Below are 23,169 nucleotides of genomic sequence, written 5' to 3' on the forward strand. Positions count from 1 at the left end.
TTTAATCTTTAGGTAATACTAATGCATTTATGGACATCTTTATAACAGAGCTAAACTGTATCTAATGTCCTAATTGGTAACTTGATTTTACCTTAGGTGAGGAATAACCACTCAGACTTCAGAAAACTTTCAGGTAGTGTATAAAACTTTCACTACTATTTACTAACAGTAGTAAATGAATTTCTTAGGACTCTGTTGACATTTCTGCCCTTACTCTGGCTCTGAGTGGTAACTCTGGCCATATTAAATAGCAGCTTTGGGGATATAGAAATTGATGAGCAAGGTTTTATTTACATTTTGGTCCCCAATATCACTTTTAAAACACATGGTTGTTCCAAATAATTCCCCTTTCTTCTTTTTTTAAAATTTTATTTATTTATCTTCAGAGGGGCAGGGAAGGAGAGAGGGAGAGAAACATCAATGTACGGTTGCCTCTGGTGTGTCCCCTGCGGGAACTGGCCTGCAACCCAGGCATGTGCCCTGGCTGGGAATCGAACCGCGATCCTTTGGTTCACAGGCCCGTGCTCAATCCACTGAGCTACTCCAGCCAGGGCCCCTTTCTTTCTTTGTTGGATTCTTTGACATTTTTAGTGCTTTTTTCCTGTTTTTTTTTTAGTACTTTTTTCCTGTTTTTTTTTTTTTTAAAGTACACTACAAATAAAGATGGACATTAAAGTACTTAGGCAGTCTCATTTCCCTTTTGTCAGAGGGATTGGTTGAAATGTGGGAACGTGGCATAATTCTAGGTAGTGAGAAGGGACAAGCTTGGGAGTTCCTGTGAAAGGCTTTCTGGCCGATGAAAAGAAACTTGGGTTGGGGCCATCTGAACAATTTCTCTCCTGCTGCTGTTGCTGGATGTTGTGATATTGAGCTGTGATGCCTGGAGCTGTGGCAGCCATCATCTGACCATGAAGATAGCTATAAGCCGACTTGCTGAATTGAGTGGAGAGGAGAAAGAAATCTGAGTCCTCAAAGAAGGGAGCTATAATAATGTCCTAATCTAACCCCAGTTGTTTAGTTATAGGATTCAATAAATTTTGTTCCCTGTTCAAATCATTTGACTTAGATTTTCTCTTATTTGCTTCCTAAAGCATGCTATCTGTTAAAAAACCATATTGTATTTTAGCAGCTCTTTCATGGGCTAAAAACTCATATTGAGAAAATTAAATGAACAAGGCATTCAATTAAGAACCAAAGTATAAGCAAAGGTAGAATTCCTCGATAAACTTTAATCATTAGAATGTATGATTCTGAAAGGAGGGGAAACACTTTTATGAAGTATGGAACAAATATTGCTATTTCTTGGTATAGAACTACTCAGGACTCAGATAACTGGAGGTGGGATAACAGATAACAATTCAGTAGGATATTGGGGACAGGACAAGCAAAGTCAGCTACAGATTTTGAGGGGAAGTTCATACCCATACATTCCCCTACCTGAAGAACCACTGGGCTTTGGAGATTTTACTAAGGCCTGAGTTTCAATGGGAGGTTCAGTGGCTTAGCTGAGAAGGCCTAGGCCAGGCAGGACCAGAGTGTAGAGCTCCAGATTCTCTTGATAGGAGAGGCTTCAATGCTACAGGCAGGATGGGACTTGTAACTGCTTCTGCAAAGTCTCTTCCTATCAGTTGTCTGTATCAAAGAATGAGGTGGGTATGCCATTCATTACCTCCTCTGGTGCAGTGACTAAGGCAAGACTAGTATTCCTGCTTTGCAATGGGAAAACCCACAGTCATTAAGAGCAAGTCAACCTCAAATTCTATAGCCGCTTTATTTTGAAATGAAGTCATCCTCTCAAGTCATAAGCACATAAAGAATTTCTGGAAAGTTTCCAAGGCAGAGAATTTCTATTCTGCTTAGTTTGAAATCAAAGGTAGTCTTTCAGTTTTCAATTTCATTGGAGGTGATTGTCCGTAATTTTGAACTTCTGATGCTGCAAATTGAACGGAAAATGAGACTCTTATGTAGTTAACTACAGCCACCTTATAGCCTTGATTATTATTGCTAGGTTATCCCTTCCATGTTGGAGGGAGACAGGAGACTCAGTCCTTGTCCTTGAGGTATACAGCCATAATCCCAGGAAATACCTTTCTCAGAACAGCCTGTGTGTGGTAGGGAATGGCATTTTCTGTTGGCTAGAGTCATGGTCTTGTCCATTTCAAGCATGGGGTCCCTTTTTGCAGAATTCCTACATTTTAAGAATCCTTATAGGGGGAAGTGGTCAATACCCCTGTCGTAGAGGGGATGCACGCAGGGAGTTCAAATACTGAATTGCTGTTGTATGCAGACAGGGTTGGGAGTTTACTGCGTGACCTGTTTTTCTTGCTAACATATAAACGTGACACTTTTCTTGGTTAATACATTTATATATTTGCAGGGGTCTCTGGAAAAATAATGCCAAAAACCATTTGTTCAAACTGATGCTTACCATGGGATAAAATGAGTTTTTTTTTAAGTAATGTCTCTTTAGCTCATCTGAAAACTATGGACTAAGGAAAAAGACCCACACCAAATGTTTTCCATTTTAAGTTTAATACTGAAGATTACTATTTTGTGTTGGTCAGGTTTACTCTGTGTGTGTGTGTGTGTGTGTGTGTGTGTGGTGTAGGGAGTGTAGTCTTCAGCATAAATGTCTTTCTACTACCTTCTAGCATACGAGCATATTTTCTAATTAAAAAATTATTATCAGCTTTACAAAAAAATCCAGGCCCGCCTCTAACCAACCTCAGAAAATTATGCAAAAGCTGAGCCCTAAAGTATATGCGGGGTTCCACTGAAGAAGATGCTCAGAGTCTGTTCACGTGATGCTGCTGAGGCAAGAGGGGAATGACAGGTTAGCTTATGCAGCATATTGATAACGTCTAATGATAAGTAACTTCTTTGCCCTTATTATAAATCTGAAGCACTCTGGTCTGACTCCACTACATATACGAGGAAATAGAAATCGTTGTTCAACATTGTCGTGGGGCAGAGGTAAACACATTGAAGCCTTGGTGCTACGGCCTTGTCCCTTCCTCACTTCCAAGGACATAAATTTGTCTGCACGATTCTTTGCACTCATCCCAGTAATGGAGGGGGGACAGATGGAGAAATCAGGAGATTGGACCGGGGGTTGTGGGGAGTAGACATGAAGAAAGGGGGAGGGGAGGAAACAGGAGAAGGTGAAGTTTTTCAAGAGGCCTTCTGGGACAGAGAGGAAAGAGAGTTTCTGGGGGAGCAGCAGCCGCAGAGGATGGGATTCTAAGGAGATAAATATGAAAATATAATCTTTTGTATGTTTTGTCTGTGTCATTTTTGCTTTCTGAAATATTTAGAAATGATCTGATCAATATTGTCTCTGAGAACAGAGATGTTCCAGGTTTAGATGTGTGCACGATTTATTTCACTTTGTAAAAGCATTTCTGCTGCTTGTCTTTCAAGCTTCCAGATTGGTTATGGAAAAGTTTTTTGCAATGATTCCTTGGTCTTGTTTGACTCATAGGTGGAAAGCCCTGTAGCTTAGCGAAGGTCTGAGAGAGCGTGTGGCCCAGATCCGGCTAGTTAGACATGAGAAAATTTTGTTGGAGGCTTCTGGAAAAGATGCTTACCTGATAAATGGAGAGGGTAGTTTTTTGATGGCCCAGGACCATGAAGTGACTTCCTAAGGTGAAAGGACAACCAAGGGACAGCAGAATGGAAGGATTTGTGTCCTTTATGACATTGTCGAGCTATCCAACTGGTTCAGTTTCTCCTGCCGTTAGAGCTCTTGTTCCAGTCTTCTAAGGACATAATTTCTGACTGGAATACTCCTGTGTATTCCTGGACTTTGTTAACCAACAACAAATATCATTTTAACTGTCTTTGTACATGCAGCCAAAGGTATTATTAACTGGCACGCAACACATTTAAAACTTTTGGCATTTATAACCACTTCTTCATAAGATGCAAACAAACAAAATAGCAATAGATAGGAAGTTAGAACATACAGAAAACTGCAGCTGACATCCATAACATTTGATTTCAAATGCCTGTGTTTATCAGAACCATTGGTCTCTCTGATGGACTTTATCAATAAGCAAATGTCTGAATTGAACTCAAATTATGTTCATTAGTAAAATGTTGTAATTCATCTGGTTTACATATTGATATACTACTTAAGATTTCATTTGAAAATGAAAAAGTGAAGATAATTTAAAAACCACAGCAAAAGCCAGAAAGAAGCAGGATAGTTGAATGTTCATGGTTGTATATATGTGTATTAATCCCTGCATTCACCTGCACACTTAAATTTATTAAACATCTTCTATGTGAGAATCTACTGTTCTGGGCACTAGAGATCCAAAGCTAAATTTGACACAGATTCTGACATTGACGAGACTCCAATTTGATCGATAATGCCACAATTTGACCCCATGCTCAGGATGAAAACCAGTAGTTATTTGTGGAATACCTATTTTTCCTCAAAAACGTATATACAAAGTCTGTCTGAGAAAAGTCCAGCCACTGCTAATATAACGAGAATGGATTGTGTGACATCAATGTAACCTGACAGCCAAAGATTCCAGTGGACTGGAATGTGCATATGTGAACAGTGATGGCTTCACTGTCCTAGTCAGTGGGGACAGTAGATGCCAGTGAGTGAGCATGTGTACTGTGTGGCCATTGCATTCACAATGACTGAGAGAGTAGAGCAACGAACCTGCGTCAGATTTTACATTAAGTTTGTACATTCCTTTGCGGAAACTATTCAGATGATTAAGGAGGCCGCAGCAGCTATGGGCGGCTGGTGACTGGCAGCTTCAGCATGACGACGCACCTGCTTATGCATCACCTTTTAGGAAGGGTTTTTTTTTTGCTGAAACATCAAATCACCAAGGTGAGTCAGCCCTGAATAGTCCAGATTTGGTGCCCTGCAACTTCGGACTTTTCCAAAAATTGAAACCACCTTTGAAAGGAAAGAGACTTCAGACTGTCAGTGAGATTCAGGACAATACAACGGGGCAGCTGATAGTGATTGGGAGAACTGTGTGAGGTCCCCAGGTGCCTCCTTTAAAGGGGACTGAGGCATCATTGTCCTGTGTACGATGTTTCTTGTATCTCGTATCTTCTTCAATAAATGTTTCTATCTTTCATGTTGCATGGCTGGATACTTTCTGGACAGACCTCACATAATCCATCAGAACATCGTGTCCCCTCCACCTTCACAACATTTCCTCTCCCCAGTGCTTCTCATGAGCCTCATTGTTCCCGCTCCAACTCAAGGCATCATCATCTTCCATTTGTCCTACTCTGTGCTTTTTCCTGTATACAGTAGCAAGGGTGAATTTTAAAAAACATAAAGGAGAGTCCTGGCCCGTGTGACTCGGTTGGGCGTCATTCCACAAAGTGAAAGGTTGTCACTTTGATTCCCAGTCAGGGCACTTGCCCGTGTTGCTGGTTCAACACGGGGTGTGGGCATGTATGGGGGAAACCGATCAATGTGTCTCTTTCACATCAGTGTTTCTCTCCCTCTCTCCCTCTCTCCCTCCCTATAAAAAATAAATAAAACCCTTAAAATGCAAAGGAAATCATGATGTTCTTTTCTTTTCAGCTATTACATGGCTTTGCACTGCATACACAAAAATGTTCAAAACCCTGTGTCCGGCACTTTAAACTTTGTGATCTAGCACCAGTTACCTCTCAACCTAGTTTCCACCCTGCCATTCCTCGTTCAATCTGATCTGGGTACTCTGGACTCCTTGCTATTGTTGCACATGCCTAGTGTGTTCCATTTTTCTGTAACCTTGCATGTACTGCCTCTCTTCATTCAGGTCTCTGCTCAAGGTAACCCCAGGAAGGCCATCCCCCAACTCTTTTATATTCATCTTTATCCCCTTATGCTGTACCGTGTATTTATTAGTTTATAGCCTGTCTTCTTCACTTGAACATCAGCTCCATGAGGGCAAGGACTTAGCCATTTGGAAGAATGAATGAATGACTGGATGGCCTGTGTGGTTGAGTTGCTCAGTTCTTTGCAGCTCTGATTCTGCCTGGACTGGTGATGCCTTCTGGACCAAATAGCCCACTCTTCATGCCTCTGTCTGTGTCTGTGAAATGAGGGGAACTTTCAGGCCTAAGGGTGGGGAGATTTTCAAGGGCAGGCCTGTAGGCGACCTTTCTTTCGCATTGCTTGGGTGACTTGCTCTTTTGTTTAAGTATCTGACTAGCCTGTTGCCAGACAAGAGAGGGAGCTGGGCTGGAGAGGATGCTGACTAAAGCAAGTGTCTCTCTCCTTATTCCTATGAAGGAAAGCCGTCTCTGGCAGGCTGGGGCAAACAAACACAGGAAGTCAGCAAACCTTTCATCTGGGTTTGCATTTTTTCTGTGCCTTCCTTCCCCCTGTTGCTTCTCCTTCAACAAGGGACTTAATGGGACCCGGATGTCCTGTTTTCTCCTTCCAAGAGAGTGAATTAGAAAATTTAAGTCATCCACAAGTAATTAGCCTATAGTTATTGCTCTCCTGGGTGCCTCAGTCTGTTGCAAAAAGGGCAGTCTCCTTGGACTCTAGGACCAGGCACACCTGCGTCTAACTCTGGCTCCTTTCTAGCTGTGTGAGCTCAGACAAGTGTCTCTACCTTTTTGAGCCTCAGTTCTTCCATCTGAAACATGGGAACCCCAAGACCCACCTCATGTTGCTGGTATGGTAAAATGAGGTGATGTACAGAATGTACCTGGTGCAATGACCTCACAGAATAAAAAGACTGTAGTGAGGACACAACAGGTAATTCAAACACATTTTGGTCTTTTTTGCCTTTTTAGCATCCTTTAAATTTACTTTATATAGCATTTCTGTTTAAATAAATGGCTTGTAAGCATGGGACTGGGAACTGCTGGAAATGAGGCTGAGACAAATGGAACATAATAATGAAAACATTAATACACTGATACACCAGGATCCATTTCAGCAGAAATGGCAGCCCATACACTGTGTGCAGCACCTATGCTCCGAGGCTGGAGAAGCTGTTGAACATACAGCCATGTTCTTTCTACCAACGACCAATTGTGGTTTCCCTCCAGGGTGAGGTGACCTGCTCCAGGGTCAGGGGATGCTGCCCAAGTAAGGTCTGGCCTGGACTGTGTGCCCCTAATCTGTATTCCCAGCCTGGCTCTGCAAGTATGTGTGGTGACTTCCTTCCTCCTCCTCACTGCTGACTCCCTTCTGCCCTGGAGGCTGAGGGTGGGGTGGGGTGGGGGGCTCAGCTCACCCACTGATGGTGACATGTGTCAGGCCTGTGAGAAATGGGGTGGAATGACCCTACTGCCAGCTCGGCCTGCACACAGCTCGGTTCTTCCTCACTTGGCACATTTTGAGCTCTTCTGTGCGAGTGTGGGGGTGGGTGGGGAGGGGCTCCACCCTCAGACAAGAGGAGTCTTGCCAACACCTCTACTTGATTTGTCAGCAAGAGAAATGCTGCGTTAAAAGGCCTGGGAATCTAAAACTTCCTGTCTGTGGGTGGACAGAGGGGTTTTGTTTAGCCCAGAGCCTCTGGCAATAAAAGTTTTGGGGGTGGGGCTACTCTGAGAGGTCTGACTCCTACTGTGGGCTGGGAAGAACCTGGGCCTGCCAGAACAGGGGCCGCTGGCTTCCGGGCTAGGATGAGCATTGGGATTTAAGCCAAGGGGAAGAGGAGAAAAGCCAGAAGGAGAGTGTTCTGTGTCCTGACCCATCTGGTTCATTTCCGCCTTGGGGCCTTTGCTTGAGCTCTCTCTGGAATGCCTTCCCTTCAAAATGCACTTGGCTCCCTCCTCACTCCATTCAGGGCTTGTCCGGGGACATGTTTTCTGTGAGGTCTTGCTGGATCCCCTTTCCCTCAAAATCATATGCCCACGGCCCCCTATCCTTTATAATGTTTCTGAGTTTTTTACTTGGTATACTGAACATACCTATGAGGTTCTAAGTCCATCTTCAGCAAATGAAAGAATGAATTTTGTATCAGGAATTCTCTGAACAATGAATGTTTCCACTTGGTAATCAGTTTCCAGCATATAGTAATAAAGCTGTCTGGATTCAGAATAAACTGTAATACCTAAGCAATGCATTGGCTGAAAAGGAATTTGGCCAAAAGGATTAATACTCAGATGGGCTTGACATGTGTGGCCTCCTCTTGCAATAAACTGGTCCTGGTTTACCCTCAGGGGTAACAAGAGCCCCCTCAAGGCACATATGAGTAGTTAACCACAGGCTGTTCTGGTAAAGTCATTATTACTGTAATGTAAAAGGAGCCACATTATGATTTCCCTTTTACTTGAAATCTCTTTCTTCGAGCAGAATGATGAAACCCATTATTAGTGAGACAAGATTCGTTTTTTAAACTCCAGACATAGGGCAAGCTCCTGTACAGTGAAACCATTTTACTTTAACCATCCGCCTGTAATTTTTTAACCATCTTTCCAGCCCGGGCAACCTCAGAAGGAGGGCGGGCCTTTGCCACCTGACCCAGGCAAAAGAATTGGAAAAGGAAACGATGTAGAAATGTTCATTGCTGTGTCTGTATGCCTGGGCAGGCTCAGGCCATTTCTAACTAACTGCATTGGTCGTCCTGAGATTGTTCCACTCTGGGAGGGAAGAAAAGCAGGGAAACTGGCCCCACCTAGGTCTTCCACGGATCCCCTTTATTAAGATGTGATTGGCTCAGCCATAGCACTAAGCATGGAACCACCTTTTGTTCCCTCGCTCACAGAACATTTGTGGATCACCTGCCACGTGCCAAACGTTTTCCTAGGGGTTGGGGTCCAGCAGTAACAGGAGCAACATGCATGTCTGCCCTCATGGAGCTTTTGTTCTGATGGGGGAGACAGGCAATGTCAAAATAAATGAAGTGTACAGTATGCTAAAAGGGGACATAGACTATGGAAAAAAGGCAGAGGAAGGGAAGGGGGAGGCAGTGCAAAATGAGGTTGTTAGAGCAGCATCCAGGTTACATTGGGGCAAAGATTGAAGGAGGCCAAGGGGCCAGCTGGTAGGGGGCACACTGAGCGGAGGGAATGGCCAGGGGGTTCCAAGCACGTCTGAAGAGGAGCCACAAAGCCAAAGAGTCTGGGCTCCAGAGAGCCCGGGGAAGGAGTGGAGATGCGCCAGAGAGGAAAAGGGGTTCCAGTCACATAGGGCTTGTGCCCATTGGAAGGACCCTGTGAACTGAGTGAAACATGAAGCCAATCTAGGGATTTCACAGTCTCACTGAGAAGTCACACGATATGTTGACAGTGTAAAAGGATTCCTGAGTTGAATTCTTGGATAGCCTGTGTCATTTTGGTCAGAACTTGAAAATTAGAAAAAAGGGCTTGCAGGCAAAGTCACTGATGCCAACACCCTTCACTCTCTAAGGCTTCTGTGTGTTACTCTCAGCAGTGCTACGCCAGGGGCAAAATGATGCAAAATGATGTGAATCCTGGAACCCGGTTGGCTCAAGGTCAAGATTCTTCATCCCTCCTTCTTTTTAGTATCACAGATTAGAGGAAGACTGTGGAACTGGGAAGTGGGACAGGGAAGGGCAGCGTGGGCTGTTCATGTTAATGCCCTGCTGGAATACTCCGGCCATGGCAGACCTCTTCCTGGAGAACCTTGTGTGAAGATTGGCCGAATCATTATTCTTTTCTAAACTTTCAGTACCCATGCAGTTACTCATTTCATGGCTCACGCTCTGTGATTTCTATAAAACCCACGGCATTCCAACATAATTTTTGAGCTGTGCTAAAGTTTGAGAAATAGCCTGGGAGATGTGTGGTTTTAATGGAAACTTTTGATTTTGAAGTCACTGGGCGGTTATTTGTCATGAAGACAATAAGGTATGAGCTCTTGGCCAGACGTCTATGACAGGTGCAGTGGTGCAGGATAGCCTGTGCCTTCAGTGAGGCAGAGGAAGGTATCCAAAGGTAGATGGAGATGCCAGAGTGGATTTATCATGTGAGACTGACTCACTTACCTCCTGCCTGTGTCCCCACAAGGTCCAGAGGGCACTCTCTTCACCAAGCCCGAGGGAGATGCATCTGTGTGTGTGGTGGTGGTGGGGGGGCAGGTTGCCTAGCACCCTTGCAGAGATCAGTGGAAGCTCTTCTCTGAGGGCCAGGAGTGAACGTGAGGGTCGCTGCCATCAGACTGGACTCCCTGACAGCAGTGGGGATGATAGAACCTGAAACCAAGAGGTCTATTTGATTGCCAAGGCCAAGGTGACTGTGGTTCCTGTAAGGGCTAGCAGAGCCAGCGTGATCATCAGAATAGAAGGACCTACAGAGATCATTGCGTTGTCTGGTTGATCATGATGTTCCTTGAGCGGAAATACAAAGTCAGGACACTCAAGGCTTACTTGGTTCACACAAATGGAAAGGCAATAGATCTGCCAATAGAGTCCCCCCAATAGAAGGCTACAGCCCCTCACCAATTTCCAGACCTGAGCCGGCGCTTAGACTCAGAGCCCCTTGAATGAGGAGAGGACAGTCTGCTCCTGAAAATCCTGCTGTACCATCACATTTGACACCAAACCTTCCTCCTTACTGCTTGTTACGGTGACTGTGCTCTAGGGAAAGGGCTGTAACCAGACTTTGGGGGACAAGTGGACACTGGAGACTCAAAGTACCACTGTAGTCCACCAGTCAGATGGTCAGTGGAGTTTGGCTCTGGTCCAGGGGCTCCCCAAACCCACTCTGTGAGTATTTCTCCAGTTCCAAAAATCAAAGCTGGAGAAAAAATTTCACCAAGAGGCAGGCAGTTCCCTCACATGGGTGAGGATCCATTAGCGCCTCTTCTTTCTGAGTTTGCTCAGTGCTCAGAGCCGTCTGCAATGGCTGCCTCCAGAGGGCTGTTTGCAGGGCTGACAATTTGGCTGCCTGGTTGGTTGCTCATGAGGCCTCATGTGCTGCACAGCAAACACGATGTGGTAGATGGCGGCAGGCAGAGGTGGTCAGGGGAGAGAAAGCTGTCATTACCTCCCTGCGTGTCTCTGGGGAAGTCACTTTTTCTTTCTGAGCCTTGGTTTTCTCATCTTTAAGAGGAAGGTTTGGGCCAATACTCAGTGATTCTCAATCTTGGGTGCCTATTGCAATCCCTCAGGGAATTTAAATACCAATGTTTAGGCCCGATACCAGAGGTTTTGATTGAGTTGGCCAGGGTGGGGATGTAATGCTACTGTTGTTAATGTACCCCCAGTGCCGCAAGCATGTGTTCAGGATGCACTCCACTGCATGAGCTCATTGCAATGGTCCCTTCCAGCTCAGACAGGCTCAGTCTCCACAATGCTCCTCATTGAGAGAGGAAAAGAGAGGCTGGCACATTTAAATTCAGAGCTCCAAAGGGCCTTCGGAGGAGGAGATCTCCCAAGCCCCTGTTTCCAAGATTAAGCTCTGCAGTGTTTCTCCTCTAAGGGAGAAGTTTGACTGACCAGACCACGGAGAGTGTGGGCTGAAGAATAGCCCACATATTTGCTGTAGCCATTTTGTGGGGTTGCTGAAAAATCCATGCAGCTTGTCTGTCTGTGTCCTAGATGTGGGCCAGGGGCTGTCTTTGTGTCTAATGTACACCTTGTCATATCCTTGTTGTCATCAGATAGGTTCAGAAGGAGGCCCACACTTTTTCTTACTGAAGAATGCTCTCACCCCTGTGTCTGGTTTCTACCTTCGCTTCTGGCTAGCTGGTGAGTAGTGGGATTGGCTTCTGAGTCTGACTCAATCGCAAACCAGCCATGTGACCCCGAGTAGGTATCTTTTCTCCCTGGCCTCTGTTTTCTCATCCGTTGCATGTGTATCTCCAAAGCACCTTATAAATAAATTGCACTATGCTAATGCTATGTTATGAAACCTTGTTTATTCAACCTGAACATTAAGCTGAGCTACATTTCTGAAGGAAAGTAGACTCCAGGCTGTTGCAAAGAGATTGTGCTCATCACTGAGGTGAATTTAGGGAGAGCATCTTTCCAGCCCGGCAACCTCAGAAGGAGGGTGAGCCTTCCCCACCTGGCCCAGGCAACAGCAAACCCAGCTTCGATGAACTTAAAGCAAGGGATGCTAGATGGCGCTGTTTCCCCAGATTTCCTGGAGTCTTAGCAGCTGGCTTTTGGAGGAGAATTAACAATTAATGTCCACTGTTATCAGCCAAAGCCTGCAGAAAATATGTTATCCTCTAGAAACTACAGAGAACTGAGATTGCTCAAAGACATTCTGCCGCCAGCCTGGGCCTCTGCTGGCCAAGAGTGTAATCATACACAGCCTGTCCCATGCACAAATTTGTCCCATGGACAGGGGACATTACTAACAAGGGTAAATAAGGAAGATTATAATAAATGATTTGTATGCTTATTTCCTCAGCCTTATTCCATTTTATTCTGGCGCTTTCTCTGGATATATTAGTTATAAAACAATTACCACGGGGCTTGATGGCGATTATAAGGTAAAACCGATTCTCATGGGAGTTCACCTCCTAACAGTGTGGAAAAGGAAACCACCAGACGAGTTACATAGGCTCTTCCTCTGAATCCACATGGGTGCTTAGAGGGTCACGAATGGGAGAGCAAGGGCTGTGATGGCAGGCGGACAAGACGGCTCTGTTTTCCCGACCTTCACTTTTCTACAATAAGAATGTAAACACCGGGGATACCACTCTCTTCATCCAAAGGCAAAAGTGCTTTTTGCCACACAAGGAGAGGGTCAGAGAGGCCAGGAAGAGGGAAGGGCAAAGAGGCCATTTGGCCCATTCTTCCTTCTGCGTCTAGCATTTTCCTTTCTCCGTGTTCCTAACCTTCATTATCATTGTTTCCATTAATGCTCAGTGGGGTGATTGAAAAGTAAACTCCCCGTGCATGGCAGAACTTTGAGGGAGGAAGGGTCCTGCTTCTCTACCTGTCCCTCTTTGACCTTTCTTCTCGTAGACACGGCCATATTGAGGAGCAGTGAGTGGGGTAGTGGCCCGGTGGTTTGAAGAACCATGCCGGGCAGTTCTCTCTTGCAATGTACCAGCTACACTCCAGAATATAAAACCTGCGTCTCCCCCAGTGCTCTCTCCCCTTTCTGTCTGACTCCTGGCTCCTCCCCGGCCCAGAAGCAGCAACCTGTCCAGACAGAGCCATCAATGGCTCCACCCCACCTCTGCCACACCCTTTGCAGCTCAGTGTTGCAGGCTGGGGAGATGGAGAGAATGAGATCCACACTTTTTCTTCATGTTTCTCTTCTGGTTCGCTCCTGCCTTGTGTGTATTCCTGGTGTGCATTGTTTAGATTTAGGAAGATGTTCCCAGTGCCAACACCTCTGGTAGACATCTAGGGAAAAAAAAAACAAAACACCCGAAACAGTATTCTCAGTCATCAGCGTGAACAACTCAGACCCCAGCTGGTGGAGAGCGTGAGTGGGGGCTGCATGGCACAGCGTCGTCGCCCCTCCTGGCAGGGAAAAGGGAGGCCTCTTGTCTGGAGGCTCCAATTACTATTTTCACTGTCCTGCCCCCCAGCCCTGGAAGCAGCTGGAAAGGAAGCCACACACTGGGAGTTCCCACAGCGTCTTGCTGGCTCCCTAAGGCTTCCAGGCACTTGCCCATCTGGTGAGGCCTCCAGAGCAGGGGGCCTAATTAAGCGTCATCTGGCCACCTGAGAAGACTCAGTGGGGCCCCCTGGCTTCCCCCTCTTCCAGGCAGGGCTCCACTCTCCCGGCTGCAGATCTCTGGAGCTTGTTCGATTGTGCAGCTGCCCTGGCTAATTATTGGACAGCAGGGTCCCCAGGTGGCTGCCTTGGATTGGAGGGGGTGGGCAGAGAGGGGAACATAAAGGGACAAGGAGGGGAGTAATATGAGGGGTGGTCAGAGAGGGGTCAGAGGGGGAAGAAACAGACAGCAGAGTTGGATGAGTGCCACCTGAACTGGAAGACCAGGGCTTCCTGACCTGCCGCAGGAAGGCTGATGCATGGCCCATCCTGTGCCCCCTTTCCCTATCTCCTACCTCCTACCACACCACGAGGCTCTACATTCCTGCCCTGTGCTGTACTCTCAGCTCCACCCTCCGTCCAGCCTTGCTCCTCTAGTCCAGGGACTGACCAACAGTATTTCATTGAGAGGACATGGCCACAGAGCCCTGATTGGGGGTGGGGGACACAGAGCATCCTCTAGGAAGAGGATGTTGTTCAACTCAAAACTGTTCTTTGCTCCTGTTGCACTTCTAGGCATGCAGGCGTGTGTGTGTGCTTTAGGGTGCTTTGCACCCTGGTGTCCCTGAACCATGGTGGTTGAGCATTTGCTGACGTGCAGGACAGACTCTGCTCAGTGCTTCTCGGGCATTTTCCCCATGTTTGGGCAATCACCCCATGACGTGAGACAAACGGGAACAGTAAGGGGACAAATCAAGAGGGAGCAGAATGGAAAGTAAAATTATCCACAGGCGGTTGTTTGGTAGAAGCTGCCACCTCCAGGCTCGTGGGGCCCTGCTTTGACCCTCACTTGCTTAAAAACTGAGCCACGGAGACACTTCATTCCGTGGTTTTCTCTCTTGTAGTGGAGGATTGCTGGAAGCAATAGGATGGTGTTGCGCGGACTAGGACTAGGTCCCTGGACTAGTAGGTCAGATGAACCCTAGTTTAATATCTGGTCCTGTGACCATGGACAAGTCATTCTGCTTCCTCTGTCCTCCATGTTCCCGTTGGACTGTGTGAGAGAAGGCTCCTTCCAGTGTGCCAGAAGGCACCATTTTCTGAGTCTATTAGAGATTAGAATTTTGTGTTACCATGTTTGGCTTGACAGGGCTCAGGAGCAAATGGCTTTCTCCCCCACTCCTCCGAGCTGCCCCATTGTGATGGAAGGCAGTTCTGCCCCAGGAAAGGAAAACTGGTGGATGGAGAACAGATGTTTGGAGACTCAGCCTGCGTGCCCCGAACATCAGAAGAGTGTGCAGTACAGATGTGAGCAAGGTGTTGACAGCTGTAGCAAGAATGAGGGGTGGGGGGGATTGTCAAGGTGACGGGAAGATAATCTCACCGAGATTCGGACGTCTTGTCTTGGTGCCTCACATGTGTCTGAACACCCCGTGTGAACCCAGATTCGGAGGGGAGGGCTACCCAGGGCAGAATGGGGATAGTGGCGAAGGTCCAGGCCGTACAGGGACAGCAAGGGGTTGTTGTGCTGCTGGCCCTGGAACCTCCCCGGGGGCACAGTCTTACTGAGGCTGGGGCCACCCTGTTGAGCTTGCAGTCAGTTAAAAACCCTTTATTCACACGGAAGCAGGTGAGGCCAAACCTGCATTTTTGAAAATAAGTGTTTCAAGCCAGGTCCCTAGTGAATCTATTATTTTCTTTCTTTTCTAGCACATTGTCCCTTTCATTTGGCAATGATCCCTTCTTTTTCCCTTGGGGAGATTGCTCTCTCCCACCCATGTGGCTGGGCTGTCAATCACACAACCCCAGCCAGCATCCCCGATCACAGGGGAGGGCACACGCTTTGAAGCTTGGGCAGAGAAGCGGAGGGACAAATGGCTGGGGGAACCAAGGCTGTTGATGGCACGTCCCTGCAGAAGCAATATGTGGGTTCTCTGCTGACATCCCTGGAGCTACTCCGATTCTGGGCCTTCCCAAGACCTGGTTGTCTTCCCTGCTGTTGCAAACACTATCCAGTGTCCTTTCTTACAAAGCCCTCTCGTACTTAGTTACTAGTCAGGGTCTATTCCTATTGCATACAGCCTGTGTTCCCAGCACACCAGCTACGCCCCCGCCTTTCTGTCCTCTCCGATGTCAGAAGCACAGTGAATCCCTGCCAGACTGGCATCTGGCCTCTCGCACCTCTGAAGACATCCATCCTTATTGCTGTGAAGCTCCGAAATCTGTGATGCAGATGAAAATGCAGAAATCAGGTCTGGAAAAAGATTTTGATGTGGCTCCTTTGATGTTTTCATATTAAAGTGTAAAAATCTCTTTTCCCCCCATTTCCTAGCCGTGTGAACAACAAATACCTCAAGGCCTCGTCCCAACCCTGGCTTTGACCTTCCTGCCCCTCTAAAATTCACTCAGAAATGGGGTGATCAGGAAGTGAGTGTGTATGTAGTTATGTTAATGGGCAACTTAGAAGAATTCCTCAACATTAAATTATTTTACAGGGCTATCGAAATATCTTCAGAGCATTTGCACTAAACTATCATGTATCTGATTTCTGTGCATCCATGTGATTCATTAAAAATCCGCCAAATACACGGGTCTTGTGAGAAGAGCAGCCCCTGGTCACTGCACACGACTCCCCAGGTGGACAGACTCGTGTTTGTCAGCAGCGCGTCCAGGGAGCGGCAGAAGTACCGGCTGCCTGGGCGTGGTTGGTGGGCTAATGACATGGGGGTAATGATGTATAGTTTTAATTTGAACATTTCACCTATGATATCATTCGGTGGGCTTGAGTGTGATATTGTTATGTTACAGAATTACATGCTTATACTTTGATAATAAAAGATTTTGTAATAAAAAAGGGGCCTTGTTGGTGCTAGACCCTGACTATCCAGCCATTTATCTAACTAGCTAAGGACACTCAGTGGTCACCCAGCCCACATTTATCCCTATTGTCCATAGAGGTAGCTTGACAATGTCTTCTTGGAATCTCGACCAAGGAGCGTGTTGACTTCCCTTGTTTAATAATTACATTTAATACGTATCTTGATAATAATTATCTTTTAACTATTAAAGGATACTTACTCTTTTAAAAATTGGCCAGAGTCTCGGCTTGCAGTAGGGAAGCCATACGAGGAGGAGTCCCAGCAAGGCCACCTACTGGCCGCCCTGCTCGGCCCTTGAAGCCCCGCCATGCTCACCCCCCGAGGAGCCTGGCCACACAGCCTCGCACCCCTCGGATCTGTTCCTCTTCTGCTATGGGGGAAGGTTCCCTGGACAATATGATAAAATAGTCTATGAATTTCATGCTTATTGTCTTAAACCCTCAAAGATAAATGAGTTTCTGGAAAACATTAAGAAAAACGTGTATCTTCAGATAGCTGACTCTGAATTGGTTGGATTCTGAAATGCAGAATTTGGAGGCAGAATGAACATGGTGTTCATGTTGAGACACTTTGCTCATCGAACTGAAGTTTAGAAAGACTTGGATAAAAGTAAGAAATGCCCAGAACAATTTCTTGTTCTAAATTTGGCTCTCATTGATAAACAAGGGTTTGAGATTACTTTTGCAATTCCCACCATGGTGCAAAATAGAAAGACCTGCGAACAGGGTGGACAGACTGGTTACTTTCCCCAGTGACACCTGGTGGGCCAGCTCTGTGGGTGACACCTGGTGGGCCAGCTCTGTGGGTGACACATTTAAAAGGGCACCTGATGCTCATGCCGAATTAGGCCACAGAAAACTAATTGGATTTCTCCACCCGGAATATAAAGTGCCCTGCAGAGTTCAAGTTCTTTGGTGAAACGAGAGTTCAGACAGTCACGCACCTGGGAGACATCAATATATTGAAAATCTCAGACTTGTGGTGGCTGTTTGGGAAAATGCCTACTCCCAAGGGTCACAAGAACATGTTCCTGACTCCATGTCACATTCAATGTTGACACAGTTTTCTACTGAAATATGAACCATTTCATTAATTGTTCTAAGACATGCTGTCGGCCGAGGGCTCCGACCCTCCGAAGAGATTCTCACTTTCATTTGAGGAGATGGTGAGTTAATCAGCTGTGTCCCTTGCTTGCATTTATGGAAGGTGCCTTTGTCCTTTGTCACCACCACTTCAGGGGGTAGTTGTGTTCATTTTCCCCATGGCATTTCCGAATCAGGGACACGTTAGAAATCACCACCACTGCTTCATGGTCTTGGTTTCCTTCACTGGTTTCAGAATAACTCTTCTATGTTTTGACAGTCCCTTGCTTTTTAATATTTTATTATAGTCAAACGATGTTACATATCCATCTCTGTAATGATATTTTAACATTATTTACATATGTGTGTCTTTTCATCGTGCCTTTTTTCTGAGATTTTTGAACAGTTTCGCACTATAATTTATTTTGTGATATCAAAAATGATTCAGAAAAATATTAGATCAAATATATTTCTTTACTTTGGAAAAGTACAGCATCATCTGTATTAATTATGTTTTCATGTTAATTATTAGTAACTCTAATTTGGAAAATAAGGTGATTAGGTCTTAGCGTTAAATTTTATAAAGATTTGACTTATTTATCTTTAGAGGGGAAGGGAAGGAGAGAGGGAGAGAGATATTAATATATGGTCGCCTCGAACTGTGATCCTTTGGTTCCCAGGCCCGCACTCAATCCACTGAGTTACACCAGCCAGAGATACACCACCATTTTTACACCTTAGTGTTAAAATTTAGAAGGCTTGATTTATATGCTGAACTATGTTCATTTAAAATTAATTTTACTAATTTTTACTCCATTTTAGGTTACTACCTAATAAAGATAGTCCCTTTTGTTTACAAGAGATCTTTATGATTATGAAAATGTTGGCCCTGTTAAAAGTCTACATATTTATTAAAAATATTTCCAGGCCTTGATAATTTTCACCCATCTGTAATGCACCCATTTGCTCTTTTTAAAACTTGGGGTGTATTTCTGTCCTCTGACCACCACCACTCTTGCCCCTCCCCCAATCCTTCTGCACTTAGTGCCCCACACCTTCCTTTGTGTAGTAGGGTGCTGCTCACCTGGGCCTGTGAACTTGAACTTCGAACTTGAACTCCTTTGAGTGGCTAGGCATTTTCCTTTGAGTGGCTAGGCGTTTCTTTCTTTTTTTTTTTTTTAAATATTTTATTTATCTTTAGAGGGGAAGGGAAGGAGAGGGGAAGGAAACATCAATGTATGGTTGCTTCTCGTGCATCCCCTGCAGGGAACTGGCCCCTGCCGGAAACTGGCCTGCAACCCAAGCATGTGCCCTGACTGGGAATCGAACCGCGATCGTCTGGTTCGCAGGCCCATGCTCAATCCACTGAGCTACACCAGCCAGGGCTGCTAGGCGTTTTCTGATTGTTTCCTTGCCTATCTTGGGTTTCAATTTTCTACTAACCATGTTTGTTCTAGTGTTCCCAACTGGAAGATCACTTTCTTTGATAGAAAAAGGAATACTGAATTGTACTGTCTTTCTGTGAGCTTTCCACAGGATACCACTTGCCTGAGCACTGGGCCTCTCCGTTCCTCGTTGTTATTCCTGCCCTGAACCCGGTTCAAAGCCCCTCTCAGTGCCCTGCCACTGTCCTTTTAAGCCTCAGTGCAGTCTTGGCTCTGTTTCTCCTGGTCTCATTATGACTGGCTCGCATTCCTTGGTTACATGTGTTTCCTTTCCTATTTCAGACATTTCTTTTAAAATCTGAGATCATTAGAGAGCTCTCTGCATAGCTTTCTTCTTGGGTTTTAAGACACTTTCCTCTTTTCTTTTTGATCAATGTCATTTGTTGTTATGAACTAAATGTTTGTGTCCCCCTGGACATTTTATGTGCCGAAATCTAATCCCCAATGTGGTGGTATTTGAGATGAGGGCTTTGAGAGGTGATTGGGAGTCCTCATGGACGGGATTAGTACCTTTATCAGGAGAGGCCAGGGGGCTAGCTCACTCTCTTTCTGCCGGGTGAAGGTACCATGTGGGGTGGGCAGTCTGCAGTTGGAAGACGGTCTTTACCAGAACCAGGCCATGCTGATCTCCAACTTCCAGCCTCCAGAATTCTGAGAAATAAATTGTGAGAAATAAATTCTTGTTGTTTACAAGCCACCCAGTCTACGGTATTTTGTTACAGCAGCCCAAAAGGGCTAAAGCATTTGTGATTGGTAAAATTTTTTCTGTGAACTTTCTTTGTTCTTTTAGCTAATTTAAGTTCATAGTGTGGCCTATGAGCCATTGCTACTTTTTCTCTGAATTTTTAGAAACCACTTTTTTCCCCTTAAAGTCCAGAATTTATGTCTAATGATTGCCAATGGTTTCTTCTTTCATTGGCTGTTAGAAGTTCTGCAGTGACGATAGTCACTTTATCAGAGCGTTTACCGGACTATCCAAGGCTGGCTGCGCCTGGCAATTGGTAAGAAGGCTGCCAAGTCCTAGATGAAAGAGTCGGGGCCTCTGAATTTGGTAGATATGGGTTCAAATCTCCACGGATCTGCCGATGATCTTGAACAAGCTACGTGGCCTTCCTGACTCATAGGGCTAAAAATTGGGTCTATTGAACAACTTTGCAGGGATGCTTTTAAAATAATAAAGCATGAGAAATGCCCTTAGCTCAATAAGTGGAAGGCATTATTATCACTGCCTGAATAATTTTTTTGATCTTTTGGAAAATGATTGCTCCAGCACATACACTAATATATGTGTGTGGCTTGGTAATGTCACGTGAATCAGTTACAGCTGCAACGGGTAACAGTAGGGCCAGAGTCCCCACATACTGGTGGTAAAGAATGTGCTCGTTGAGCACACAGGCTCTGATGCTAAGCTGTATGACTCAAAAATGGTGGTCCGTGAAGTCTTCTCCGGGTGGAAAGTTGTCTGTTACAGCCCATGGTTAGGAGTTCTGTTTTTCACAGGGAGCTTATTGACGTATCTCCACAGGAGTATGGTTCATCTGTCCTGGGCACGGTCTGGGCCCCTGCTGGCCTGGTTATTCTTTCTCTGGGGAATCTGGCCACAGTGCAAACTCCCTTGGGTACTGAGCTTAACCCAACCTAAGATTTCCTTTTCTTCTTACCAGGAGCACAGTCCAAATGCGTCAGCTCCCTGGGGGATGGTGGAGAGCTTGCTCGCTGCCTGTGCTCACAGTCCCCTTCACTTTAGTTTCTTTAAGTTTGTGGGGTGGGATCCACCTGGACTCAAAATCATTCCAGTATCTTGTCTCCGAAGCTTTTCTGTTGATAAATAACAAAATCACCCTCTGCTTCCACGACCATCACCACCAGATTGCCTGATTCTCCATTTATGAGAATCCTGTTTCCCCTTTAACGACCTTTAGTACTGTCTCAGGCTTTGGGACATCTGTAAGTGGCTCAGCAGTATTTGCTCATGGTGCCTTTCCGCATGCGTGTGTTTCATGTTGCATGGCATTGAGGGGTAAATGGGGGGCAGCAGGTTGCTGGTATGCCCGAGCAGCTCTACCTGGTGGCCCTTGGGATCTCTGAGCTCACTCAGATGGCCACTTCTTTTGTCTCTTTTTGTCCTCCACTCCCGCGATGAAAGCTTCCCTGGGGAAGTCTAGCATCGATTCCTATCCTGTTGGTGTCTGCCCTTCTGGCAGAGACAGCACACTGGGCCTGGAGATGGCGAAGTGCCTTTGCCTCCCCTCCCATCCCCCCAACTGCTCTGTTCTCCTGCTCGGTAGCTTGTTCTGTGTGGAACGCTCAGCAGTGCTGGGCTCGAGAAGAAAGCAGGCAAATATGGAATAAAAATGCTAACAACAACAGATGGCAGGAAGAATTTCCTTGAAATTCAGATGAGCAGTTGCTTCTTCTGGTGTGTTTTTATTATTAAATTTATTTCCATCATTTGGCTAGACAGATCTGTCCTTGTATTTGCTTATCATGTACTGAAATAATCTTGTTCATTAATACCTGTAACAAGGACCTGCTCATTATAGCAATTATAAATATGCCCATATGGTCCCAAGTGTAATTGTCAACCTAATTACATAGCTGTGGCCTATGTATCTGGGGGGAAATGAATGCTCATTTCCTAAATGAATGCTCTTATCCTAAAGAAAATGATAAGTTTCTGAGCTTTCAGGCTCCTAAATATGGCTCACCAACCATTTTCACCAACCACATCCTCAACCTCATGAGGATATGATGAGTATTTTGGGGGGCGGGTGTCAAGAATTTGTTGGTTCTTTAACTGATTTCGAATACATTATCTTAGGAATTACAGGAGTATAATTCCTCTTCTACAATGATTGAAACATGGACATCTAACTCCTTCTGTGAATTTGTGATTTTTCATTTTCAACTTTCAGTGAGGAGAATCAAAGTTCATTGGGTTCTTTGGAGATCCAATTTAAATGATTCTTATACCCAGTATCCCCCCAAATGAAGGAGAATCCTTCACCATCACTATTCAGCAACGGCATCTTCAGGATCACCATCCCCTTTCTGCCCTGTGGGCATTTCCACCCATATTGTTTAACTTCACAGATGACAGAAATGACCTCATATTATATATTTTTTACTATCTCCAGAGCAGGAAGAAATCCTGGGATCATAGAATTCCAAGGATACAAAGGGACATTGGGAGATCGTCTAGCCCACTCCTCTACTCTCCAGGAATGTGCCGACCATCCCGAAGGAATTTCAACAGCTTGTCCTTCAAGAAAAGTATCCTCGGTGATGAAATGGCTAGTGAGAAGGTATTGGACCACAACAGAAGGTTAAAATGAAGCGCTTTTCCCCTTTTCACAGGATCTCTAGTCAGTATGAAGGACCTCCCGTGCTGGGGGCAAAGACCATCATAGGTGATTTTGTGAACTCCGAGGTAATCTTCCTATCGAAGAGAGATGTGCGGCGAACCTGATTATTTCCCCAAGAACTGTCATTTTCCCAAGAGCTGCCATTTTCAGCCTCTTGAACAACACCAACCACTGTTATCACAGCTCTCACTTCAGCGATCAATCAGGGGTTGGAAACACTGGACTCGAATATATAATTTCAAAGGGGATAATCTTAGCAAAATTCACCCTGAACCGCAACAGCTTCAGCCAGCCCCTCTCCAACAAGAGGATCACTGCCTGGTCTTCTTCTCACTGATAGTTCACCCCGACACTTGTCCAGCCCTCCTTCCCAGCCAGAGGGAATGAGGTGCCAGTTTCTGAGATTCTGAGATTCTCTGAAAGGAATACCCAGCACCTCCCCAAAAGAGGCAAGTTCAGGCTACCTGGGAGAACACTCAGGGGGAATAAGTGACTTCCTCTTCTTGAACTGCTATGCGAGCTGTAATTAATTTCCAGAGTGGGAACAGTACAAGTGGAGAAGGTGGTTTGGAACTTCTTATCTCTGACCCTATCAGACAGTAAAAGTGACACAACTCCTGCTCTGGAAACACAGCAAATCAGTTTAAATTTGAATTCATTATCTAACTTCCTGCCTGGATAATCACATAGTCCTTAATTTCTTCTTTGCTAGCCAATAGGAAATTTATGCTATAGCAAACACTTTTTTGTTGCACCTAAGCAGAAGTCTATAATTATGCTAAAAAAATTAGCAGACACAGGTGGAATTTGGGATGTGCTT

General features: G+C 45.5%; 1 pseudogene; it reads left to right on the forward strand.

Moving 5' to 3' along the window:
* Positions 1-15,052: 15,052 nt before the first annotated feature.
* On the forward strand, positions 15,053-17,537 carry LOC118980176 (protein NipSnap homolog 3A-like; annotated as a pseudogene).
* The last annotated feature ends 5,632 nt before the right edge of the window (positions 17,538-23,169 follow it).

The sequence above is a fragment of the Sturnira hondurensis genome, unplaced genomic scaffold (assembly GCF_014824575.4).
Source record: "Sturnira hondurensis isolate 20B ecotype Veracruz unplaced genomic scaffold, ASM1482457v3 Scaffold0001872, whole genome shotgun sequence".
Classification (NCBI taxonomy): Eukaryota; Metazoa; Chordata; class Mammalia; order Chiroptera; family Phyllostomidae; genus Sturnira; species Sturnira hondurensis.